Source organism: Vulpes vulpes, chromosome 8, assembly GCF_048418805.1.
Source record: "Vulpes vulpes isolate BD-2025 chromosome 8, VulVul3, whole genome shotgun sequence".
Classification (NCBI taxonomy): domain Eukaryota; kingdom Metazoa; phylum Chordata; class Mammalia; order Carnivora; family Canidae; genus Vulpes; species Vulpes vulpes.
In genome coordinates, this window is record NC_132787.1 from 17,261,043 (window position 1) to 17,272,809 (window position 11,767).

At 41.8% G+C, this 11,767-nt stretch overlaps 1 non-coding gene across 1 annotated transcript; it reads right to left on the reverse strand.

Annotated features, from left to right (window-relative positions):
- Positions 1 to 11,404: 11,404 nt before the first annotated feature.
- On the reverse strand, positions 11,405 to 11,511 carry LOC112921270 (U6 spliceosomal RNA). The gene has a single exon (XR_003235210.2). It is a non-coding gene; the product is annotated as a U6 spliceosomal RNA (small nuclear RNA).
- Positions 11,512 to 11,767: the final 256 nt, after the last annotated feature.

Sequence of the window (11,767 nt, forward strand, 5' to 3'; positions counted from 1 at the left end):
TAAAATAAAATTTTAAAAAGATAAGTTATATTAGATGAATGGCTCATACTACTCCACGGTGACCCCCATCTTAATGAATAACACCTACAGTGCCCTTATTCCCAAATAAGATTGCATTCTGAGGTACTGGGAGGTGAAGACCTCAACATCTCTTTTTCAATTCAACTCATAAAGGTCAGGCTCACTGCTGCACATAAAACATAGTGTAGTAGACATTCTTTTTTTTTTTTTTTTTAATTTATTCATGAGAGACACACACAGAGAGGCAGAGACACAGGCAGAAGAAGGCTCCCTCCAGGGAGCTCCAATGCAGGACTCAATCCCAGGACCCCAGGATCACGACCTGAGCCAAAGGCAGATGCTCAACAACTGAGCCACCCAGGTGTCCCTGTAGTAGACATTCTAATGTCACCTCATCCACTTTTATCCCCTTTTCTAGTAGTGTTCCTCCTTTTCCTTCTTTTTTTTTTTTTAATTTTTATTTACTTATGATAGTCACACACAGAGAGAGAGAGAGAGGCAGAGACACAGGCAGAGGGAGAAGCAGGCTCCATGCACCGGGAGCCCGACGTAGGATTCGATCCTGGGTCCGCAGGATCGCGCCCTGGGCCAAAGGCAGGCGCCAAACCGCTGCGCCACCCAGGGATCCCTCCTTTTCCTTCTATAGAGAGTATTCCCCAGCACTCCAAACCCAGGATTCCATAACCCTGGCCACAGAGGACTGAGATGTCACTCAAGCAGGGCATGTGGCTGGTCAACCAATACCCTTCCCTCAGATTTTTCTGAAGAGAGCTAATGGGGAAAGCCCTCCCACACTGGGATGTGGGGCTTGGGCACAGAACCCTAGACCTGCTGCAGCTATGTCCCCAAATACATGGAGAGAACTTGTCTGTAGAAAGAGAAAATGAAGCTGACAGGAGAGGAGCTGTGACAGAGGCAGAGAGCCAGAGCCAGATAGCTTAGGGGTTCCTGCTTCCAGCTCTCCCCATAGCTCAGCCCCGACTCTTCCAGGCTCACAGAATGAATCCAGCCCCTTTATGTTCCAACAAGTTTAAGTTCAGTTCTATGACTTGGAAGGAATGAAGTCCTGGGAGATACAAGTAGCAGAACAAAGACAAGAGACAGAGCTTTAAGCCCTTGAGGCTTTCCCATAAGGGAACCTCCTGAGGAGAGCCCCCAAGGAGGAGGACGTCCTCCCAGAGGAACAGAGGGGCTGAGTGGAAAAGAGAGGTGGACTCTGAGAAACACTTGGTGACACTTCGTGTGGCTGAGGCGTATGTCTCTACAGGGGAGCCACCGAATCAGGAATTTTGGTGTTAAAGCTCAGCTGGACTTTATTGTGCCCCCATGGGACCTGAAGATTTTTGAATTAGAAATGAGAAGGACTATCAAAAGACAGGTTGGTGAGTCTGGATCTACACAAGCTATATGATGTAAATATTTACTGGTATCAGGCTCTGATGTCTGTTTTCACAGTGTAATATGCCTATCAGGAGGATATTAATTTATTCATCTTTCAACAAATATTTATTAAAGACCTATTATGTCTCGGGCACACTGGTAAGGATGTGTATACAGTGGTACACAAAAGACACGTGATTTTTGCTCCCATGGAGCTTTCAGTCCATGAGGGGAAAGATAATCAACAAATAAATATACTAGTAAATGTATGATTACAAATTATAGTATTATGAAGGAAGGTTGTGAGAAGAAATTATGAGAGATCTACTTTATTTTTTTAAGACTTTATTTTTCAGTAACCTCTACACCCAGTGTGGCTCAAACTGACAATCCTGAGATCAAGAGTCACATGCTCTACTGACTGAGCCAGCCAGCTGCCCCCAGAGATCTGCTTTAGATCAGAAGATTTAGAAAGGCCTCTCCGAGGAAGGAGTATTGAGGCTTGCAGGTGAGTAGAAATTACCCAGGCAACAAACGTAAGGGGGAGAAATGAAAGGCAAGGCAAGACAAGGAAAGAGTATACCATGCAAGGGAAATAGTGTATGCAAAGGTCCTAAGGCTAGAAAGAGCTTGATTAGAAATGAAGGCAAAGCATGGCTGAACTATAATAAAGGAGGGAAAAGAGAGGCTTGAAAGGAGCCTAGAGAGATAGACAACAGCCCTATGTAAGGATTCCAGATTCTATCCTAATTGCCATATAGAAATTTCCACAATAGAAAGCCACTGAAGGACTTTAATTAATGTTCCAAATTACCTTAAAAAGAAAAATAATTAATTGAGGATGGACAAGAGAGCAAAAAGAGACCTGTTAGGAGGTAATTTGCAACAGTTCAGAGGAGAGAGTATGGCCGCTTGGACTAGGTGGTGGCAGAGAAGCCTGGCTTTGAGCTACAGGTGGGAGGCAGACCTGATGGCGCCAGCCCTGGTGTGGGTACGGTAGGTAGGTGATGGAGAGGGGGCCATCAAGAATAACTTTCAGGTTCCTGGCTTGAGCTTCTGGCAGTTGGTACTGCCATTAACTGAATTGAGAAATAATGAAGAAAGATGTTGCAAGGAGAAGGGCAAGGAGGATCAAAGAGTGATTTTGGTTTTAACACGTTAGGTAGAAGGTGCCTGTAGCCCTTCCAAGTGGAGATATTAAATACCTATTGGGTATGTAAGTCTCCTATGCTCTATGAAAGATCTGAGCTGGTAGTACAAATGTGTGAACCACCTGACAAAAACAATAGGAATGGATGAGACTGCCTAAGAAAGGAACTTGAGGACCGAGATCAGAGGAACTCCTTACACTTAGTTGCTGGGTATAAGCCAAACGTGTTAACAGTGGAAACTGAAAAGGTGCTACCAGGCATTGGCAGAAAAACCAAGAGTGCAGTGTCACAGATTCCAAAAAGAGAGTTAGAAGCAGCCACTAATCATGTATATCAGTGGGTGAGAAGTCCAGTAGGATGAGGATGGAAATGTTTACTGGATTTGGCAAACAGAAGGGCTTTTGAGGACCTCATCAAGAGTTTCCCCAATGGAACTTTGAGGGCATAAGCTAGACTGGATGGGTTGAAGAGTGAGTGGGAGGTGGGCAAAGGAGTAAGGATGTACGGACAAGGCTTTCAAAATCTATATTTACTATGGGGAGCAGAGCAATGGGACAGTAACTCAAAGGGAATGTGAGGTCAACAAGGGCTTTATTTATTTATTTATTTTTAAAGATTTAATTTAATTTTTTAATTTTTTAAAAAGATTTTATTTATTTATTCATGAGAGACACACACAGAGAGAGGCAGAGATACAGGCAGAGGGAGAAGCAGGCTCCATACAGGGAGCCGGATGCGAGAACCACGCCCTGAGCCAAAGGCAGATGCCCAACCACTGAGCCAGCGTCCCAACAATGGCACAATTTAAAGAGGGGAGATGCCAATGCATGTGTGATTGTAAAAGGGAATCATTTCAACTAAGCAAGGGGATAAAGATAGGAGAGACTAAGGAGGAAACACTCTCCCTTGGACAGGGCTGAGGTGGGCAAAATCCACCTCCAGCTTCACTTTTGTGAAGCTTTTCTTGCTGATCCACAGCCTTTTCTACTCATGGACTCCCTCAGATTGACATAAGAATGCTTCACTTATGTTAAAATTTTTCATTTTCTTCATTTAAACTCTGAGCCAGGATCTTTAAAGGGGATAGCGTACCTCTGCGTTCTTCATTCCACTGCATTTTGATTTTACAGTTTAGCTCTTTGGAAAGTATGTCCATCTTTCTTACAATGAGAAATGTTCTGTCCGAATGTACCAACTCTATTCCATAGGCGACTGCCTAAGTGGCATGATTGGAGTAACCTAGTAAAATTTATCCTTGCCCCAAAGTATCATTTAGTAAGAAATAATAATAACTAAAGTATAGGAGTTACCTTTAATGTGCATCTTAATTTCACAGATATTACCTCATTTAACCTCCATAAGAGTTCTGTAAGGTAGGTTTTGTTATCTACATTTTTTAAAGAATTTATTTATTTTAAAAAAGAATTTATTTATTTGAGAGAGAGAGAACACGAGCAAGAGGGACAGATGGAGAGGGAGAGAGAATCCCAAGCTAAGTAGGGAGCTGCAGCAAGATGCAGGGCAGATCTCATGACCCTGAGCAGAAACCAAGAGTCAGATTCTCAACCTACTGATGCTCAACCCAGGCACCCCTTGTTATTATCTTCACTTAGAAATGAAGAAAGTGACGCCACGGGACACCTGGGTGGCTCAATGGTTGGGCTGCTGCTTTTGGCTCAGGGAGTGATCCTGGAATCCCTGGATCAAGTCCCACATCAGGCTCCCTGCATGGAGCCTGCTTCTCCCTCTGCCTATGTCTCTGCCTCCTCTCTCTGTGTCTCTCATGAATAAATAAATAAAATATTTAAAAAATGTGACACCAGGAACTGTTAATTGATTTGCAAGGTTTCATAGTTAATAAATGGCAGATCTTGGGTAGTTTCAAGAAAAACTCAAACAAAGCTGTAGTTGGATCTTTTCATGTATAGTTTCATGGACCTTGAGATTGATGTAGAAGATGAGATAATCACAGACGTTCTGACCACACTCCTCAGCTGTGAGTCCTAGGAACAGGAGAGGGAGGGAGAATGGAAGCACAGAAGCACCTAAATAAAGTTCGGCTCTGGGGGTGTCTGGCTGGCTCAGCTGGAAGAGCACACAACTCTTGATCTTGGGGTCATGAGTCAAAGCCCCATGTTAGATATAGAGATTACTTAAACAAGTAAATATTAAAAAAAAAAAAAAAAAGTTCAATTCTGAAAGACACTTCTGAGTGCCCTGAATTCATCACTTGGGGATCTTTCATAGATCAACTGTCATTTCACATAATTCAGCTCATGTCCTCACAAGTCAAAATAAGACTGCGAAACAACCTGGTTCCTGTGGACAATCAGATTGAAATCATGCATTTATCAACTACAATTAACCAGGAAAAAGGTTATATTATTCCTCTTCTTGTTCCAGCACAGAGAGTGGAGGGTCGAATAAGAGTTTCCCGCAACTTAATTTTCTGAGAATGATGTTCGAAGTTGGGATGAGATAGTGGATATGAAACCCCCTTGAGAATAGTACTGCCCCGTTGCTGCGTGATGTATTCCTGTGGTGTTGGAAGAACAGTGGCAGCTCACTGCATCATCTCAGAGCTCAGGACCCCCCTACAGCGGTGGGGGGGGGGGGCAGAACTCGTGGCTCCCATGTCACCCAGCTGCAGCACTCCAATTGCTGAATGGCCCATTGCTCTTCCATCACACCAAGATTCAGACAGAAGATGGACAAAGACAGCGTCCTTTGGAAGCTGTAAAAACAGTTCAGAGACCCAAGTTGATTTGTTCTTATTTGTACTAACTAAACAAATGTTTTGGGAAATGTGACTGTGTAGGTAAGCTGTAGGAAGACTCCACATACCCTCAGTGATAGACAAACTGAGAAGAGGTATCCCTTCCTTGGGAAATTGTCCTGATAAACTAAGTAGGCAAAAATGACAGTTCATAATGCAGTTTGAGTAAAATACCAGTATTTGGATTCAAAAGGGCCGGGGTACAATCCCATTTCTATCATTTACTAGCTGTGAGACTTTACTTCATTTCTCTTAAGTTTATTTTGCTCGGTGATAAGAAAGGCTATGAGAATAATAATGCTTCACTCACAGGAATAGGTAAAGAGATAAAGCAGATAAAAGGGATAATGTAGATAAGAGGTGCATGGTGCCTTCCATTGCAGGGGACAATATCAAATATTAATTTCCTCCCTCCTCCACCCCTAGCTTAGCCATTGGTCTGCAGGTGCAATTTAGATACCTTGAGAAGTATGAGGAATCGAGTGAGGTGTTGAAAATGGCTTTTCCGAGAGTGAATGAAGTGCCGGATATGGAGAACTGGAGAGTCCTGGGCTGCGTACTGGGGGCTTGGTGTCCTTGGGGCTGTAGAAAGCCATATGCTGATGTAGAAAGATTTGGACCGGAAGCTATGAAGCTTGTGCCACCAATCATTTCTGGCACATTAAATAAAGTCTGTCATATTGACTTCTAAGTTCAAGGTTTTAATTCACCTTGGAGGGCAAAGCATTTTGCAGCTAGATTCACTGCTTGGTTGTAGTCTCTTTCCTGAACTCATGTGCTTTTCATTTCTCAGAACCAGTTTATCGAGACTGAAGACTAATTCCTGTGCTGTTAACTTGTCTGGAGAAAACAAAGCCATTAATGATAGTTAACATATTAATTGCAGAAAGTGCTTCTTTAGGTTTCTGTTGGCAACAAGTTACCAGTCTAACAGAGTAAGTGAAGTGCATCCAGGCTCACATGAAAACCTGGCCAGGCAGGATTTTTAATCTTCATACTTCAGGTTTTCATTATTACCGTTGCCAAAACGCCAAGCTTATAATTTACAAGTAGTACCCATGTGTCACTGGGAAAGAAACCCTAACCTAAAAATAGAAACGAAACTCAGGAAAACACCAACCCAGATGAATAAATCTTATGTCAAATGTAGAAAGCTCATAAACTGGTGCTCAAGGTTACACCAATTGTTTAAAATTTCAATGGTTTGAAACAAGTGCATTAACCAGTCAGCATGTCAATGCCCAGGGGAAAGTGACAGTTTTTTTCATGTTTCAGAAAATTTTTTTCATGTCATTTCTTGCTCTTTTTTCTTCTTCTGTCTAAATGATTACTCAGTTCTTAAGTAACAGGCTGTTTTTTCTATAAAGGTTAATATTTCTATTGGGATTACTTTTACCTAAAGCATAGCACTTATGGGGCCAAGGCCATTGACCATTCCTATGTAAACCTCTGTTACATTGCCACACGCTGCATCCCTAACCTCAACCAGTTGTTGGAAATCCACGTGCCATTGTGAAGGGTAGGACAGACGTGAGAAGGATAGTTGTAAACCACTGACTTCAAGCCTTTTCTCTTTTCCCCACATACCCTAGCCAACCACCAAATCCTGCTAAGATTTTCTTAATTATTATTCTTATTTTACATTATCCATCCTTCCTTTGTTTGATGTGTCAACTTGGCTAGGCTATAGTACCCAGTTAGATTAATTAGTGTTTGATTAAGTGTGTACTGCTATGAAGATATTTTGTAGATGTGGTTAACATCTACAATCAGTTGACTTTAAGTAAAGAAGGCTATCTTTGATAATGTTGGTGGAGCTCATCCAATCAATTTAGAGTGTAGGAGAGGAAAAAATTTTTCCCTATCCTCTTAGGTCGAGGGCATGGGAGCTGCAAATTAAACTGACAAAAGGCAGATTAACAGGAAGGGGGAAAATGGTGCTTATTTATTACACACTGTGTGTATAGCAGGAGACCTCAGTGATGAGTAACCATAGCAGTGGTTAGAATTTGGGGCTTATATACCATCTTAATGAGTGAAGGGGAAGAGAAGAAAGGCATTTATGGGAAACCAAAGACTTTTGGAAAGGTAAATGGGTTTTCAGGAGAAAAAACAAGAGATAAGAAAGTTTGTGATAATGTTTGTCTCCACAGGTATGAGTAGTCTTTCTGTTTCCTTCAGGGCTATAAAAAAGAAAAAAAACCCTGTACAAGGGGTTTAGGGTAGGTTTTTATTCACTTTCTCCCTTCTGGGAATAGCTCTGCCCTGAAGAGGAATTGTTGGCAGCTGCGTTTCCCAGAAGTTGCTGTTGTTAGTCAGATAAGGGGAACTCTGTGGAAGCCTTTTTCTCTATTTGTTGAATCTCAAATATCTTCAGCTCATGATCGTCTTTACACCAGCTCTGGGGGTCCAAATGGGTCCCCCAAAAAGACTGTAAGAGCAAAAACTGATGGCAGAAGTAATTCTCCCTCAAGACTGCAGTGTCAACTTTTGCTTCAGTTCCGAGTTTCCAGCCTATCCTACAAACTCTAGACTTGTCAGCCTCCACAAGCGCCTGAGCCAGTTTCCTAAATACATGTCTCTGTAGTTACATAGGTAAGAGATAGATTGATTGATCGATAGGTCTCTAGCTTGTCTATCATCTATCTATCATCTATTTATCTATCATCTAGTTAGCTAGCTAGCTATCATCTATCTCCATCTCCTATTGCTTCTGTTTCTATGGAGAACCCTGAAAGATACACATTGCCACTAGCCTAGTCAAAGATCATTGGAAACTTAACTAGTCTTTGTATTTGAAGTGTGACTCAGCTCCAAATATTTAAATCAATTTTAAGTTCATCTTCCTTTGGCTCCCCACCAAAGCCTACAGGACACAGCCCAGCTCATTTAAGGAGGCAATCTAGGCCCTCAGCAACTTGGCATACCCTACCAATCCAGCCTCATTTCCCAGCACCATTTTTTGTACTTTTTTTTTTTTTTTTAAGATTTGATTTATTTATGGGATCCCTGGGTGGCTTAGTGGTCTAGTGCCTGCCTTCAGCCCAGGGTGTGAATCTGAAGTCCCAGGATCGAGTCCCACGTCGGGTTCCCTGCATGGAGCCTGCTTCTCCCTCTGCCTGTGTCTCTGCCTCTCTCTCTTTCTGTGTCTCTCGTGAATAAATAAATACAATCTTTTTTTTTAAAGAATTGATTTATTTATTCATGAGACACACACACACACACAGAGGCAGAGACACAGGCAGAGGGAGAAGCACCATTTTTTGTTCTTGAAAGCTGGTTTCCTGGTTCTCAAGTATGCTGTGGACATTGTCACCTTCTCCTTAGCTGCTTTTTTTTTTTATCACCCGTTTTCCCATGCCTTCATCTTTGCTTATACATGTCCTACCACTCTCCCAAGGTCCAAATTTTCTGACAAATCTTCTTTCATCCCTTATATGAGTTTCCAATTGCTACTGTAACAAATTACCACAAACATAGTGACTTAAAAGAACACAAATTTATTCTCTTACAAATCTGGAGGTCAGAAGTCAAAAATCAGTTGCACTGGGCTAGATTGAGTTGTTGGTCAGCGTGGCTTATTGTTTCTGGATGCTGAAAGGAAATCTATTAACTTGTCTTTTTCAGCTTTTAATGAACACTTATATTCCTTGGCTTGTAGCCCCTTCTTCCATCTTCAAAGTCATCACTCCATGCTCTGCTTCTGTTTTTGTCAAATGGCTTTCTCCCTCCTATGGTAAATCTCCCTCTGCCTCCTGCTCCTAAGGACACTTTTGATGATAGGTGGGTCCACCAAGATTATCAGAATAATCTCTCTTTTTTTTTTTTCTTAAAGTAAGTTCTATGCCCAACATGGGACTTTGAACTCACGCCTCCAAGATCAAGAGGCACACGCTGTACCGACTGAGCCAGTCAGGCACTCCTAAACTCCCATCTTTTTTTATTTTTAAAGATTTATTTATTTATTTATGATAGACATAGAGAGACAGAGAGAGACAGAGACACAGGCAGAGGGAGAAGCAGGCTCCATGCAGGGAGCCCGATGCGGGACTCGATCCCAGGACTCCAGAATAGAGCCCTGGGCCAAAGGCAGGCGCCAAACCGCTGAGCCCCCCAGGGATCCCTAAACTCCCATCTTAAAGCCCTTAATTTAGTCTCATCTACAGAGTCCCTTTTGCTATATAAGGTAACATTCATGGGTTCTGTGGGTTAGGATATCTTTGAAGGCGATTATTCAGCTTAGTACATTGTCGATTTTTTCTACTTACTTAACTCCAACCAGCATGGTTGATTGTTTAAACCACTCTCCAAAGTCCTCCCCACTTCTTTGTATCCATATCTTCTCTCCCACCTAGCCCAGTAACTTATTGTTTCTAGAACTGCTGAGTCCTCCTAGGCAGGAAAAATTAGGCAACTACAGATGATCACCACTACAAATTTATGATGTCCAGTCTCAGCTGAATCCTCAACCTCCTCAACAATCCTTTGAAAGCTCTCTCTCCCACTACTCAGTAATGGTTCCAAAAAAAAAAAAAAAAAGTAATGGTTCCCTCACAATTCTCAATCTACTCAAGCGTGGGACTTTGACTCTTAAACAGACTAACTGGCTTCCACTTCATGGAGAAAAATCCAGGTCATTAAGCAACAGATATCTGATCTCTCCCATTCCTAAAAATGTGGCTTTATTTTCCACCATGGTTCCAACCTTCCCGTAAGTCTTAGAGGATGAGATAATCATTCTACTGCTCCAGACTCACTCATCCACCTTTGCTCCTGATTCTCTTCTGCATTGTTTTCCCCAGGACCTTACTTTATCAGATATGTTTTCTCTTTATCTCCAATTTCTTCTTCTCAACTCACTCATCCCTTTTTTTTTTTTTTAAGATTTTATTTATTTATTCATGAGAGACACACACACACACAGAGAGAGAGAGAGAGAGAGGCAGAGACACAGGCAGAGGGAGAAGCAGGCTCCATGCAGGGAGCCCAATGTGGGTCTCGATTCCAGGTCTCCAGGATCACGCCCTGGGCTGAAGGCAGTGATAAACCACTGAGGCACCTGGGGTTCCCTAACTCACTCATCCTTGAGTCTTAGCCCATGAGCATGATCAAGTTATTTACACAAGAAAACAAAACAAAACATATAAACAAAAAAACTTCCCTCGACCTTTCACCCCCTCTAGCTTCTACTCTTTCTCCTTCCCCTTCTCAGATTAGATCTGATTATCTTCTGCTCTAGACCTGTTTGCTTTCCAGTTTTCTTAATCTCAATTCTTGTGATCACCATCCAAATTAGAAACAGAGGTCTTATTCTAGACTTTGCCCTCTCTTTCATTTATATTCAGTCAATAACCAAGTACTTGTTGTTTTCCCTCCTTGAAATCTCCCCAGTCTGTCCTCTTTTGTTCATTCTTGTCCAATTTTGGTCCTTACTGACATTTTGCCTAAACTATAGCATCATAATCTGAAGTAATCAGCCTGCCTTCAGTCTTATTTCTTTTAATTCATTCTCCACACTACACCTAGAATTGGATACTTAAAAGCATAAATCTAATCATGTCACTCCCCTGTTTAAATGCTTTTAATGGTTCCCATTGCCTACAGCCTAAATTCAAACTCTTTATTAACATGGCTTACAGGCCCTCCATAACCTGACCAGACTTATTCCCTATAAATCCCAATCATGCACTTGACACTGTAATGATTCTGCATGTCCCTTCAACATGGCATGCTTTTTCCACTTATGAGCTCTTGCTTGTGCTATTTCTGCAGCATGCAAAGCCCTGCCCATGTTTGCTCACCTGTCAACCTCATATCCATCCTTCCAGATCCACTCAAGCAACATTTTCTCCAAACCTTCTCTGAACACCAGACTGGACTAAATACTACAGTTTTGTGTACCCTTAGTACCTTGGATATATTTTATTATCTTCTGCTGAAATTATCTATTTACCTATCTGGTTTTCTTACAAAGTCCTTAACTTAAGGGCACAGACCATCTGAACTCATATTAGTAATAATGGTGTATATATTTCATTTAATACAGAGCTTGTTTTATTTACATTATTATTTTTTTTAAAGTATGGAATGCTTCACGAATTTGCGTGTCATCCTTGCGCAGGGGCCATGCTAATCTTCTCTGTATCGTTCCAATTTTAGTATATGTGCTGCCGAATTGAGCACTATTTACATTATTTTTGAGTATTTGGGTATTTACTTTTATGTCACTGTTTTGTCCCCCTCATGGGGCTAGAAACCCATAAGGGGTAGGAAGTAGGGGTGCTTGCATGGCTCAGTTGATTAAGTGTCTGCCTTTGTCTCCGGTCATGATCCCAGAGTCCTGGATGGAAAGCCTGCTTCTCCTCTGCTACTCCTCTTGCTTGTGCTTTTTCCCCTCTCTCCCAAATAAATAAATAAAATCTTTAAAAAAAGAGTAGGA